Here is a 15,960-nt window from a genome sequence, read left to right on the forward strand (position 1 = left end):
CTGGCTTCTCTCTCTGGAAGAGGTCCTGCCCTTGCAGTCAGGTGTGATACTCATCCACGGAGCTGCTCTAAAGCAGTGTGTTTTTTGCTTGAATTTTGATCCCTCTTATCTTCCAGATCTCTGTTGCGATGGCCATGGCTGTTCTTGTGCCTGACTTCCTCCACACACTCTGTGCACATTATCTGCCTTGATTTATTTCTAAACCTAGACATAAAAAAACTCTGAAACGTGTCCAGGTCCTCTCCCTTCTTCCAAAATCACCAGCTTTTTTTCTGTTATGGACATCATTTTTGTCTTAGAGATAAAAGTGAAGGGGTAATAGTTCTTCCCTACTACAGCATACAACCTATCAGTAGAATTCTGTGATTCCAGTAGTGAGGACTATATCATCTTCATACTTCAAATTACAAATCAACCTGAAACTTCAGGTATCCTCTGAAATCTTTCCTCAGAGCCATCTCTTTACGCCACGGTATATAAACTGTTAGTGAATAGAATCGCCTTTTCTCCATTGTTATTAACAGTTTGCCACCTCTGCTTTATCATCACCAGCTGTAGCATGTTGTAATAGGCTGATACTATTGTTAAGTTTTCCTTTATCTCTACCATACTTTAAAAACTCTCTCTATTTTCTTTGGCTCTGCCAAAGATGGATTTTCTCTTTATGTTTTTTGTCTGTATTAAAACATACTATGTTTAAAAGGGCCAACAGGAAGTTAATTTCAGATGTGGATTCCGCCTTTCATATAACAGTAATCATCATCATAATAAAAGTATGGGAAAATAGCACTTATGTATTTTTATTTCCCTTGTCACTGCAGGTCTCTGTGTAATATTATTCAATACTATTACCTTGGTTAATTTTAAATGTCACAAGCACTGAAGTTTCAATCATTTCTCCATAGAGATATGTCCAGAGTCTAATAGATATTCCTTTTTGATTTTTTTTTCCCCTACTGATGACCTTATATTTTAATTCCAGCGAAGTTTCGCCACATCTACACTGTTGTAATTGAGGGCAAAATTTGGCCCTTTGACATCAATGGAATTATAGTAGAGATGAATCTATTCCACTTAGATCATAAAATCTTTCCTTGTAAATCATTCCTTCCAGTCCCTAAATCATCTCTGAAGATGTTCTTTGAGTTCCCTCCAAGCTGCCAATATGTTGTTGATGCTGAGATACTCAGAACTGACTGAATGTTTGTCTCATTGAGTCCAGAGGGAGGAAAAAAATGACCTCTCTTGACAAGAATTTATATATATCCTAAATAACCCTGTTCTCCTGTTATTTGTTGCCATATTAACCTGATGTGCTAATGTATGATTTATTCTTATCCTTCAGTCTTTCTGAATAATTCACTTCCTGAATAGCTGCAATTCAGGTGGTTTATATTCGTCCATTTTGTTGTGTAACTGAGATGTTTTCTGCCTGTTCTTATTCCAGGTTGACCAGCAGCTTACTATTTTTGCACCTGGGATTTTGCTGATTTTTCACCTTAGACAAATAACTTTCCCTTTTTGGTTTAACCTCTAAAACAAAGCTAACAATGTGGCCACCCTGTACTTTGCAATTATGGCTACAAGCCTTATAATCTGTTTGCATTTGTAAAGGATGTTTTGGCCTTCCCATGAGAAGTGTTATGCCTCTAGTTACTTCCCAGTGCTCTCAGAACCAAAGCCAAAATATATTTAAATATATATAATTACACTTCCATTGATCTGGTCTTTCAGTGCCTTTGGCATGAGACACAGGGCCAAATCCTTTTGGTGTAAATCAGCACACTTCTTCTAACGGTGGCTGGGGAATTATCTCACACAGTGACTGATTAGCTGCAAGCCTAGTTTGAAGGGTGAGATTATTTTTTTGGGTAATTTTTTTTCTATTATTTTAACATTCCCATGATTTTTCCATGTCTTCCATACTACTTGAGAGCCTTGCTTGGATGAGTCCAGCCCCAGACTGTCTCTCCTTGGCTGGCTAAGTCAGAGAGTTTTATTTCTGCTGCTCATGGTCTTTTTTAAGCTGAGTGCCAGAAAGCACTGAGGTGAGCAGGGTGACGGGCTGGGAAGAAGGGAAGCGTCTCCCAAGAGGGAGTGGTGAAATAGAGGAAAATTCTGGGACTCCTCTTTAAAAGAGTGGTGATGAAGGTTAAGCTTGAGCCAGCTGGCCCCGCTGGCTGGCACCACTGATAGGCAGAACCTTTATCAAGTGTCAGCAAAGACATATGACATTTATCACCGTGGAAAGCCGGGTGCTGCTGCGCTGACAGGGTATATTCAATACACGCCATCTCCGCTGTACTGAGATCCCTTAATGGCATGATTTCTTGCTCAGACCGGGACAGCTCTTCCTTCTGCCTCATCTCCATTTCTCCCTCCAGCTTCTTTTTGCTTCTTTTTCTATCTTCTTCCCCCAACATTTTTTTCTTTCCTTTTTCCCTCCATTTTTTTCTGTTCCCTAACATTCTTTCCATTTTTTCCTTGGCGTCCTTTATTTTTTCTTCTCCTTTCGCACATATCGCCCCTCTTCTCTGCCTTTACTCCCATTGTGTCTCTGCCCACATAGCCCAGGAGAGCACCACTGAACCCTGGACCCTCAGGCAGGCATGGTGTGACTGCAGAAGAATAATTTCCGGACCTGGATTATAAAAGATTTCAGATCACTTCAGGTCACAAGGAAGGTAAACAGCTGCTGTTCATCACATGCAGGCTAGAAGGCTGGAATTCCTTCATCGATGGAGTTAAACCCTTTTCAGGTATGTTAGGACTGTGAGCTGAGCTTATGGACACATTGCTTGCAGCACAGAGTGCTGCTCAACAGGAAGAAGAGAGATGCGAGGCACTGCAATTAAGTGATTATGCAAATCTAAATAGGGATTTTGTTTTAAAGTATTTTTCCAGTATGAACATGATGTGATTGCAAGAGACATGTGAGCCACTCTTGGAGCCAAGAAACAGGGACCGCTTGCCTCTGCAGAATACACACCTGGGAATAACCAAGCCAGTCACTGGATGTCACCATTGAGCTGCAGAAATGTGGCTTGAGGTTCATTATTTATCTGCTTTTAAAAGTACTAGTTTTTAAGGAAAGCCTTTGTCACTGGAAACCCTCGAGTGAGTCAGCAGCTTGCTGTGGACTGGACCTTGCCTTTTGCTTGAGCTCGGTGTTGGTGTCTTGCCTCTGTGTGGATGAAGTTAAATGTGCCCATCCTCAAAGGGGACATGACCAGGGACCTCTCTGAAGTGGGGGAATGACTTGGTGGTGGTTAGATGAATGTCCTGAGAACACGATGACCCAGGGTGTGGCAAACATCAGGAATGGTTTGTCTTCTTTGCAGCACGTATACGATGCTTGGGAAGGTAGATGCTCTGCTAATGAAATACTCATGTAAATTGGTAATATTGCACAAACTCCCTTGAGCCTGGCAGAAGAGCTGAGAACAGTATTGCCCTATCAGACATTGAGTAACCACCAGCACCAAAAGGACTTAGTGACCTACTACATGACTGGTGTCATGAAAATGACGGCCCCAAACAGAAGGAAAACAGAATAATTTTCACTTAACTGGAAATGTTCAGTTGTTTCTAGTCTCTTAGGCTGTTATGTAGGAAATTACCTCTGATGATGCAATTAGTGGAAAGGAATAAGGCTCTACATGGGACTGAGAATGTACTCATAGCATAGATTAAAAGAAAATTGTGTATGTCTATTAAAAAAAAGAAAAAGGATATGGGGAGAAGAAAAAGCCAACAGCCAAAGAGAAGAGACATATTTTCTTCCTTTCTCAGATTCTCTCTCATGAGAATGAGAGAATGAGAAAGAAATGAGAGGAAGACTGTCCAAGGACTAATGTGCTGATTTGGTCATTCCTGAATAAAACAAAAAAAAATAGACTAGGCTTCATAAGATTCTTGAACCTGTCAGCCAAGTTTTTGGTAAGAGCAGTATGTCTTAGTGTAACTCACTCAGCTTTACATAGAACCTCACTTGTTACAGACAAGTCTGGACACAAACTCAGGTCAAAAGAGGCAGCTGAAGAACAGGCAATCCCTGGTAATCTTCTCGGATTACTTTAAAGTAAGACAGAAGGCAGAAAATCTGAACGTGAAATAGTGGAATTGTGTAAGCTAGAAGATGTTATTTTTTGGAATATTGGTCATCTGCTGTGAACACGAGGCTGTGCCACTTGGAGGAAATCTGTTTCAGTAGAAGAGAAGCCGGTCGAAGAGGAAGTGCTGTTGCAGAGCAGCCTGGGTGCAGAAGAGCATTACACTAGTAGTAAAGGGGAGGATGAAGAGGAAGGGGCAGGGAGCACTAATTTAGCACAAAATCAAGATGTTGAGAACCAGATTAACTGAGGTACCAAGAGACTTGAAGGAATAGAAAATCTTTAATTGCCTGTACACCAATGTGAAGATTCTGAGTAGTAAAGGAGGAATAGGAATTGCTCACATATGAGCATAAATTCGACCTACTTTGGCGTTACTGAAGCCTGATGGGAAGATTTGCATGACTGGAGTGTTAAAAGCACTGGCTACAATCAATTTAGGAAGCAAATCTGGGCAAATAAAAGTGAGAGGGCTACATTCTTGTCAAAAATGTCATTGTATGTTTCTGAGAACTCGGACACAAACGGTCTGGTCTAATGTTCTCATAAATAAAGACCAAATGAGGTCCTGACTGCTATCCATTGCAGACCAGGGAGTGACTTGCTTTCTTGTCTGGCTCTTTAAGCACCTCTCTATTATAGGTAGGAAGAAAAAGACTTTAATCTGAATGGCATATAAAGGGGATCGCATGCTGCTAGAACTAAAATATCTCTTTTTTTTTTTTTAAATTAAGATGACAATTTCCTAACTTTATAAGTCCTTTGTCCAACAGGAGGGAAAATGGTGCTAGACATCATCATCTTGACAGATGAAGAGAGTTCAGTCACAGAATTAAAAGTCAGAGAGTTGTTTAGATGCAAGTGCCACAGACTTGATTACACTTGTTACATGCAAATGGAATAAATGTCCAAACCACACAGACGCATGCATCCACAAGGATGATTTCACAAAGATGAAAGCTATTATGAACCCAATCATTTGGGTAAAGGGATTTAAAGGGAAAAAAGTAAATAACTAGGAACTCTATGACAACATTTTATATGCTTCAAAAATACTATTAGCACTAGCAAGGGAAAAAGATTTTTAAAAAGCCAAACCAAACAAAACCCATACTTGAAGAAAGGCTAGCCTGGTGTTTAGAGGATAACTCACACCTTGCTATGTAAACTGTGACCTAGAAAACATATGCAGGCACCGGATTCAAGACAGTCAATGTTCAGGTTTTCTCAAGGTATGAGTGCAAAATATGTAGCTGTCTTAAAGCCACAGAAGTAGTTTTGCACTAAGTATTTGTGACAGTTCAGTTCAGATGTCTTCAGACCAGTGAATAAACTGTGTGTGTGTGTATGAGCCCTCAGTCATTTAGCTGCTCATTGACATTGAAATTCAACTTTGTATACCCTGCCAGCCCAAAGGCTGTGCACCATCTGGTTCCCACATCCGCTCTGTTGAAGGGACACCAATAATTCCTTGGCTTGGCTTGTACCAGTTTAGGAGTGAACTTCAGAATGAATGGGAAGTGAAAGGCTGGCAAACACAAACATTTCATAAATTACAGAAAGAATTCATAGGAGGTGGAGACAGGCTTAGACAGAAACCTTTGGCCCATGAATGACATTTCTGGAGCTTCTTCCATCCTGGATCCTCACTGAAACCATTTCAGTTGGGACTTAAGAGCCTAAACATATTTAATGCTTGGACCCAAATCTCTCTGTGTCTCTTCTTTCTCATAGGACTGGGAAGTCTTCAGCGGAGACTATGTAGTGAAGACTGGAAATAGCATATAATGGTATTTTTCTGCCTGTGCTTTAAAACACCCTAGGCTTTAATTAGGATAGCAGCTGTGCTAGAAATGTTAGCTACACTTTGTGATAGGGAAAACTGGAGGGTTACTTTTATGTCTTAAAATTTCTGTCTTTTTTTTAATGGGTTGATCTGAAATACAGTTCTCAGTACTTGTGTAAACTAACATGTCTTTAAAAAGAATCTGCCATCCATCTTCTCTATGCCAGGTTGATGGATTGTGAAACTTTGAGTAGTATCTCTTGACTGAATGAGCCATCTTAGCACCTCCATGAAGAAAAGAGACCTCACTGGGTGAAACGCAATGGATTGATATACTTTTTTGCTAGAAGCTGAAGGGAGAAGGTGGGTTTTAGAATTTTCAGATATTGTGTAATTACAGAGTTTGGATGATATTCGGTGAAGAAATGGGTAACTTTAAAAGATTTTTCTGATTATATCCTCTGATAAAACATGTCTCCTTTTATTTCCGTGAGGATCTTGTTATGAGCAAGACAGAACTATTTGCCTCCGTCATGTGTTGCTTTCAGTTTCAGACCTGTCCCATACCAAGCTCTAGACGAGGAAGGGCATCACTGGGTACTGGTGAAGCTTACGAAATGAAAGCCCCTCTCCCAAGCACTGCTTAAATGTTCTGCATGAGTTGTGCAACCAGAATTTTCACAGTGGTAACCTGGACTGCTCCCAACTTTGGATGTGGATTATTCAGCTCTGCTGCTCCTATCTGCGGGTCCATGCTCCAGCAGGCGCAAGGGCTATTTAAAATAAGGACACAGAAGCCTAAATCCTCTTTCAAACTCCAGATGCAGAACTGTGAGTTTGTGTTTGCAAAAATGGTTTCTGCTTAGGAGAGGGGAAGGTTTACAACACTGGAGTTTAGATAGCTTGTATTTGAGGTATTCCTTGAGAGTGCAGAAAAAGAGAGGCTTGTGCAGCAGGGCTTCAGGTCTCCTCTCAAACTGTCTCCTGGAGAAGGCTTTTTCTTCACTGACCATACAACATGTAAAGGCTGAGCAACCAGCTTAACCACTCCACGTTAGAGAGCTAAAGTTTAGCGGTATGAATGTGATTCCCGTGTCTTAAAACCTTACCCATTGACCGATAAAGCATCCTGAGGGCACTGCATTATCGAAGTACCACTCACCCCATCAGCTGGGGGTTGCGTCAAACCACAGCTAGCGTGCTCGCCAGCACAGTCATTCAGTGGCACACTCGGCATCTGGCACGGTGTCAGTGCATAGCTACTGCCTACAGCACTATACGTTTTTCATCGTGCATACAGCCTCTAGCACTGTCAGGGACTACGTTGTCCAGAACTCTTTCCAGAGAAGCATCTGGCCCTTGAATCAGGGGCCTGAAGCTGGCCCGCATGACATGTGGAAAGTCAGTTTGGTTTCTGGCACCCCAAGAGTTAAAATCGCTACACTTTTTTCTTGAGGGGAACAAGAGAAGCAAAATAACATGGAAATGAAAAAGGAAAAAAAAAAAAAAGAAAATGGACAGGAAAAAAACAACCCAAGCCTAAAACAAAACTCTGGAAACAGAGAAATAAATATGGTTTAATAACTGGGACGCAATCTACAGTCTGTGGAATTAAAGCCCTGTTTTCTACTGGCCAGCTGCCAAAGTGAGGCACAAACAAATCCAGAGAAAAGCAGGTTAATGAGAGACATCCTGAACAAAAAATAGTAAAAAAAGTGAAAGCAACAAACTCACAGTGCTGCTGCTGCTGAGATAAAGAAGATTTGAACTGACATTATCTGATCCACTTGCTGTGCATATTTTATTTGCTACAGCCAGTCTTTTAAGTCTCCTAGACACAGGTTTCAGCCTCATCCTTTCAGCAGCCATCACTGCATCCATCTCACCCATCCTTCAAGGTGTCCATCCCTGAGCACAGTGGGATTTGGTTGCATCCTGAGCCTGTTGCTAGGACAGAGGCAGTTGCTTTGGGAAGGCACTTGCTGCACACTGCATCTGTCAGGAGGCTGCAAATCCACAAGAATTCCTGACATGATAGACTGGGTGTCAAAAGCAATAAATAAAAATGATAGTGAGAATCCCTGATGAGGCATTCAGCTTTTCAGAACTGCTGGCCTGTAGTTGCCTTTGCAGAAGATATTTTTAACCTGTTTTGGTTTTTTTCCCCTCTGCATCTCATGCCCCGGCTTGGGAGTTCTTCTGCAATTACTTCTCTCCCTCGTGCATGTTTGTTTGAACTTTCAAGACTAAAGGGTTGGCTTAAGGGACCAAATCACAAGGTCTGCAATTCCCACCAGATTTTCTGAAACTGCAGGTTTGAGTCCCAGCTGGCCTGACTTAGGAGTTAAATTAAGCTCACTAGGGTTACAGCTAGGCTGCTGCAAACATCCTTCTCTTCTGGAACTGTTGACCTCCAAAAGGGTGGAGAAGGAAACAAAAATCCAAACAACTTTCTCTACCTCATGCACACACATCTGCATGCGTGAAAAGAACATGCAGGGTGCTTTGGTAATGGGGCAAAGCTGATTATAAAGAAGTGGAGAGGCTGCTATAAAAGTCATTACAATACGTTTTCCTTTCCTTTTGGGAGGCTGCAAGACCCATCTGCCTCACAAAGTCACGCTGAAGCAAAGAGTCATAATAAAGACAGGCTTGGTCTCTTTCCCAGTTTCTAGGGGAATCTGGCTGGAGAAAGGTCCACGACCCCTCACAGAATAACATCCCAAAGCACCTAATAATCTTCTTTGACTTCACAGACAGAATGTTAGTATTTTGGTTTCCACGTTCACAAGTTCCATCCTCTGTTTCTTAATGAGTTGTACCTATCAGCTTTTTCCTTATCTCCACTGGGCTGGTGGCTGAAGGCGTGGAATAAAATGTACGTTAAACAAGGTTGCAAACGTGCGCTAACGCACAGAGTTCAAACTCATGGTTAACAGAGTCTTCCCAGAAAACAACGTGGAGCTTTCCTTCTTCAGCTGCACACATTTAATAGCATTTGCCTATTAGTCAAGCTTCATTCCAGAAGCATATACATCTTTGTCTTTGGGCTCGAATGTGAAAAGAGCTTCCTCAACACATTCATTTACTGTGCTTAAAAGCCTCTGACTTTAAAAGCCCTCATAAAGTAAAGCCTAGCCAAAGAATTTTCCTCGAAAAGGGATTTTTTTTCCCATGAATCAGGACTGTATTTCTCTCCCTCTCCAACTATTACCTTTGGACAATAAAGGCTGTCCAAGGTGTCTAGTCTATGTTCATATATAGTCTAGTCTATTTTTATATATGAGCAACATACAGAAACATTCCAAGATGACATTTTATCCCACTTATTTTGATAACTGTTTAGGCTGGGGTGACCAAATTTGGACTGATAGGTTAGACAGAGTGCCTGACCTTCTGGCTGCTAAATTTAGGGGAAGTAAGTCCCATCTTCTTGGAAGAAGCCCTTTGAGAACCCTTGTATTTCAGAAAATCCAGCTCCAGCTATCAACCCAACAGAACAGACTTCAAGGAAGCATTGCAGCCTTATACAATCAGAAGATCCAGCCCTAACAATCCAGATATTTTACAATTGTCTCATTGGACATAACCCCACAGTTCTTGTCCACTTTCTGTGCTAATGAATCATAACAATCCCATATGCAAGAATAAATAAAAGCATATTTTCTTCCCTTCATTTTCTTCAAGTAGCATGCGTTGGGGGAGAAAAGGTTACTCCAAGCAATATAATTCCATTTTGGTTAAAATATGAAACAAGAAACTATGCCACTGAAAAGCTAGAGGGGGTTTTGAACATCTTCCTGCTGACAGGACAGATAGATAGCCACTGATGTACTATTAATTAGCAAAAAGAATAATCACAGATTGAAAAATCCTTGGGACTGCAAATATCTTTTTCTTTGATGTCTTTAAAGCTTTAGTCTATGCTTGGAGCCCTGTGTAGCTTTCATTACAACAATAACAACAATAACCTTTATGATGATTCCAAAGCCTAAATTACATGTAAAGGTAAATGTTTTTGATAAATACAAGACAAAATGCATATAAGTCAGTCCCCACCCTCAAAATTGCAATGTAAAATCACAATATAAACCCCAGGAAATGCAAGGGGAAAGAATAAGCAAATGAATCAAGATCAGGAAAAAGAGGAAAATCTACGACCAAGTATAAAGACATTCACCAGTCGTAAGAAGTCATTGCAAGTCTTCACATGTCCGATTGCAGTTTATTGAGAGCACTGTAGAAGAGATGAGGGAAGTATGATGTGAAGGAAGGCAAACATAGTGGTTGGTGATAAGAAATTACCAAAAACCAGAATAAAAAAAAATCATTAAAAAGATGACATTAAGTTATTTAAATTGGGGGAAAGGATGTCTTTAACATGAGGAAAAAAAATCATATGCTGCGTGCTGGACTCTGATATTTTCTACTCTCTGCACTTTGGTTACCTTGAACCACAAGACATGGAGATTCAGTGATTAGCTGAGAACTCCAATACGTAGATTTGTACATAATTCATAGTTTGACTTCTCTAAGTTTGCATAATAAACAGTTTAAACACTGCAGAAAATGTCTGAGAGAGGAAATTAGGATTCTGAATGAAAAAGTTAATTATACCTCGAAGGATATTTTTTTCAGATATATACGGGCTAGAAAAAAGTCTAGAAGTGGATAATTTAGGAGATGGAAATGCAGAAAATTATGGGAGTGGTAGCAACAGGAGAATTATCTCCTTAAATAGGATAATTAGACTAATTTAATTTTTGAAACTGTGGCATTGCATGATAGATAAACAATTCAATAAATAGCAGCCTGGACACTGATGCTGCAGCTACAGATGCTTCTTGGGTCTGTGCAGAATTTTGTTTTTTATTTGCAGCGTAGTTTTCTGCAGTAGGAATACTGAATTATCATAAAGTGTTGCTTCCTATAGTAAGTCATAAAGGGCAGGGACAGGAAATTATGGAGGAGTGGAAAGGATTATTGACATCATTAAATCAATCACTGCTGATTGGATCCAGAGAGTGATGAATCAGTGATTGGATCCTGTGGCTGGAATACACTGGGGACCAGCTCTTCCATGATATTTAAGTACCTAGCCTTTGCTGATTAAAATAGGAGTTAGTTGCCTAAATAGGAGTAAGGTGGCTGATATTTTGAGGAAACCAAGATATCTAAGGCCTAAATATCTATCCTGACGGAAAGCACGTTTCTTCTAATTCTCAACAATTTTTCAAAGTGATTACACCAAACTTTTTTTGAATATGCATGATGGTCTACCTACACCCTGTGTGAGCGGGCGGGCGGGGAAGAAGGCAACGAAGGAAAAGGTCAAGCGTATGAACTACAGGAGACATTGGATCAAGAGAGGGAGAGAAGAGTGCATGGCACAGAAGTTTCTTTCATTTGTTTTTCTAGTCCATGTAGTGGAAAACCTACGTACACCCGTTTCCTTCCAGCCGTTGGCCGCGGTGAGACGGGACAGCCAGTGACTGGAGTGTCTCTGGTGGCAGGTAACCGTCCCCACGCACGTCCGAGACGCCTCGCAACTCAGGCTGCCCCAGCCGTGCCCCAGACACCGCTCTGGGGAAGACAAACTTCTGCCCTCGCCTGTTCCTCTGTCCCCTTTGCCGTGCTGAGCCACGCGTGAGCCCCGCGCGGGGCCTCCGCGCTGCTGCGGCGCGAGGGGCAGGGCTGCGTCAGAGCGAGCGGCGCTGTGACGCAGCGGCCAGCTGGCACCCGCCAGGTGCCCACACGGCACCTGATCACCCATTAACGGGGTGATTTGTGGTTTAAAGAGAGGCTGCCCTTCCTGCCCCGCAGCTCGGTTGTGTGGGGGAGAGGCCGCTTCGAGGCAGCGGTAAGAAATCGGGGTTTTTGGCAAGCTGAGATCTTCAGATGCAAATTTCCCTCATCGGCTCGTTAGCACCAAACGCGGGGTAAGGAAGCTTCAAAATGTTTTACTGGAGCGTAATTTACCTTCTAGGCAAAACAGGTGGGTGGATCAACATGACAGGACGAGAAAAGGTCTTTTCGCTGGTCCCTGGGAGATGAGCCAACGTGGTCTCGGATTTTGTGTGCAAATGTCAAAGGGCACCCTCCGTGCTCCCAAACCTGCGGTGCGGGAGGAAAACGAGCACCCGCACTCAGACACCCTCGAAATCCCGGGGCTGGGGCACCGGTCCCTGGCCTGGCGCCAGCAAGTTCTTTCTATTGAACTTATAATCCTCCTTTTTTTCGCTGTTCATTTTTTTTTTTTTTTCCTGAGCATATTAATTGAGGTATAGTGGAGAAAGATCTCACGAAAACCTAGAGTACTCAGCTATATGGCTGGTTTGGTTTTTGCAAAGGGTTTGGAGGTTTTTTTTGCCTTACTGTGACTTATGTAATTTTTTTATATTGTACATAAAGTAATGGCTCCCCTTAGGGAACGGTAACCTATAGTACACACTGCTGTAGACATAGACGGAGTAAAATATCACAGGTGGATGAAAACATGGAAAAGCTGAATTATTCACCTGCCAGACTTGAAGGATCTGATTATACAAGTCCTAATTTTTATGGCTTATCCAATTAAAATCAGTTCCTGAAGGCCTGATAGGGAATAATGGTTGGTAGGACTCATATGGGAAGAGAAAAACTTAAAACACTGGTGTCTTCACTCAGGATTGTTTGTGTATTTTATAAATGACCATTTAATGTAGTTCTAACCTGAAGTACTTGGGCAGAATTAGATGGTGGAAATAAACCTCTGTGAAAATGGTGACCACAAACCTATTGGGTTCAGAATTCAAGGAGAAGGCAGAAAAACAGGGAGAGCAGAGTGGAGCAAACGGAGGAAACTGATAAATGAACCTCACAAAAGGGAAGAGCTGCAGGACAGTTGGCAGCTGCTAAAAGCGACCATGTTGAGGCACGGTAGTAAATTACAGCAGCGCAGGAAGAAAGGCAAGAGTCCAATACAGAGACACAAAGATGTCTTTAAAGGCTTGACAAATTAAAATAAAGTATTAATTAAGTGCAAATACCTTGATATATCAACTGAAATGGATACAAAAACAATAGCGCAAACCAGCAGGGAGAGAATTGCAGAAGTTCAACCTCCAAATAAAAGACTTTGGAAGCGATTCAGGTGAAGAAATACAGACTTACAAGTATGTAGATGACCAAGAAAAAATAACAGGGATCTTGTGAAGCACAGAAGTTTTCCATAATAGGATACAAAGGGGTTAACATATAGGTGACTTGCACATGAGTCAGACTAACCACACAAAATGCTCAAGGAAACTGCTACAGCAGTCTCTGCATGATCAGTAATTATTTTCAACTACTCGCTGACACTGGGGAGGGCCCAGAGGACCAGGGAAGGACAAACATAGTTCCTACATTCAGAAAGGAGGAAAGGTGGACCCAGGGAATCGTAGACTAGATATCTTAATCCAGAAAAATAATAAAATAGATTATTAAACAAAAAATTTATAAGCACCTGGAGGATAACAAAATGATAAAAGGTGCAGTCAACATGGGATTGCAAAGAACAAATCCTGTCATATCAATCTAATTTTCTTCTTTAACTGAGACACCTGCCACAGTGGTTTAGGAAGATGCAGTAGTTGTGATATATCTTGCTTTTAGTATGATCCCACTTCATTTTCTTATAAGCAAACTAGGAAAATACGATCTAGAGGAAGTCCTCTAGATCAGGATGGGTCCACTGTTGGCTGAGAAGTCACGCATGAATAGTTCTCCTTTAAACTGGAAGGGCATTACAATTGGAGCCCCACACTTCAATATTTTCATTATCCATGTGGATGATGTACTAAGGTGCACATCTATAAAATTTATGAATGACACTTTGCTGGAAGGGACTGCAAGCAGTTTGGGAGACAGGATTAGAATTTAAAATCATTCTGTGACGTTGGAGGAGCAGTAGGAAATCAACAAGATGAAATTCAATAGGACAATGGTGCAAATGACTCCTTAGGAAGGAGAAATCATGGCCATGTCCATGAAGCAGAGAATAACTGCCTTGATGGGAGTACCGTGGAAAAGGATCAAGGGGTTATAATACTGCACAAGATGAATATGAATTAACAGTGATAAGAGGCAAATCTCGCTCTGGAAAGTAACACCGGGCAGGTCGTATATTCTGCTTAGCTGGGCACTGAGGAGGCTTCAGCTGGAGTATGAGGTCTTCTGGGTATTGCATTTTAAAATGTGGACAAATTGGAGAGATTCAGAGAGATACCAGCACAGGAGGAGAAAAGCATCAGAAAACAGGACCTAAGAGAAAAGTTGAAGGAGTTAAGCCTTAATAAGAAAGGACTGAAAGAGGACACAATGCAGCCTTCTAATGTTCTAAAGGACATTTTAGCAAAGGATCAGGTTTTCTCTGAGGGTGTAAGACAATGAGTACTAGGTTTAATTTCCAGCAGAAAGAAGACCTGTTTTAGATGAAGAACTTCTAGCTCTTAAATCAGCTAGCAAGGACAGCCATGAACTACCCTTTACTGTGTGCTTTTAAGAATACTTTAACAAGCTTTCCGTTAATAGACATCTAGATCAGAATGTTACTTTTCTTTAAGCTCAGGAGTGACTTCCATTTCAACTGGGATCACAGTCTCTATCTTTGAAAGTGATCATAGAGCCACCCTGGAGATAAATATCTCTGCCAGAAGCTCCATCAAAATTGATGCAACTCCATACAATCTTGAAATATATATAAAAAAAAAATTAGCACTCAGGAGTTGTGAGTACATATAAGGATGTTAACAATGGATACTGATCCATTTCTTTCAATGCAATGATAAAATAATAGCATCCAAAAGCAAATTTTGTTGCTCCTTTTCAATTTTAAAGAAGAGTTCAGTGTCTGAATGCTTTTCTGACTTTTTTTTTTTTTCCCTCCTCAATTTTATCATTTGGGATAATAAGAAGTAATACTTCTTACAAGCCTTTCCTCACTTAAGTCATGGTAGCTACAATATTCTTCCTACTCCTCATATCCACAGCACACTTCTTCATAAATAAAGCCTATGGGAGTCCAGTACTTCAAATGTGAAAAGACCTACAAAAATATCCTGTCTTTCCCCATACTATCCACAATGGTAGTCCCTGCTATGTTTATTATTAAATCAAAAAACAATGAATAACAGCAATAAATAATATAGATGATTCCTGAGGTGTGATTCGTGAATAATGATAAATAATGGGAAGGGAGAGCGTTGTTGCTTTTCATATAACATGTATTTGTTACAAAATCTGAAGTAGGGCAGGAAAGCCTTGTGCAGTGATGAAATAGCCACATTCTGTTACCATTTTCAGAAGGGTTCAAGGCTCACAGTAGGAGCCAAATTTTCTCAAAAATGGTCCATTTTCTGTGCATTGATTTCTTTTGATGATCTGCACCATGGTAAAAACTGTTAGAGGCAGAGAACGGCCAGAGATTTAACCCTTCTTTTGGGTGGTTAAATAAGAATCAATCTCTTCTGAAAATCATGTCTGCGTTGCAGGTGCTGAGCCCTTGGGAATTTGGTTCTGAGGCTTTGTTTTTTTGGGGATGCGTTGTTTTGGTTTTGTTTATTTTTTTGAAAAAAAAATCAGCCATACCTGGCCATCTACATAAAAAGCCCAATCCACTGTAGTGGTAGAAAGATCATGATCTGATGAGAAAGAATAATAAAAAAATGAAGGAGTAAATCCTGATTTTGATTCTGATCTTAGTGGTAATGAGTAAAGATTGTGACTAATTATACTGGGTTAACTGGCATTTTCACAGGTGCAGATGTGACATGTGAGCACACCCTCTGTTTGCTACAGATGTTAAAACCTAATTTTAATTTCATAAAGAACTATTTTATCAAATGCAGAGGTTTGATTTAACAAAACACTGGCACCTGACCTGAGTGTGAATTGACACAGTGACTTACAGCAGCCAAGAATCTGTCCAGTGCACCCTGGTCTTGCACTAAAACCTGAAATCACCTCGCTGATGAAGGAACTGAGCTTGTTTCTCTCTTACTGGTGAAAATCTGGACAAAGAGTAAGAAAACAAATGGGGTT

This window comes from Phaethon aethereus (assembly GCF_964289735.1).
Source record: "Phaethon aethereus genome assembly, chromosome: 20".
Classification (NCBI taxonomy): domain Eukaryota; kingdom Metazoa; phylum Chordata; class Aves; order Phaethontiformes; family Phaethontidae; genus Phaethon; species Phaethon aethereus.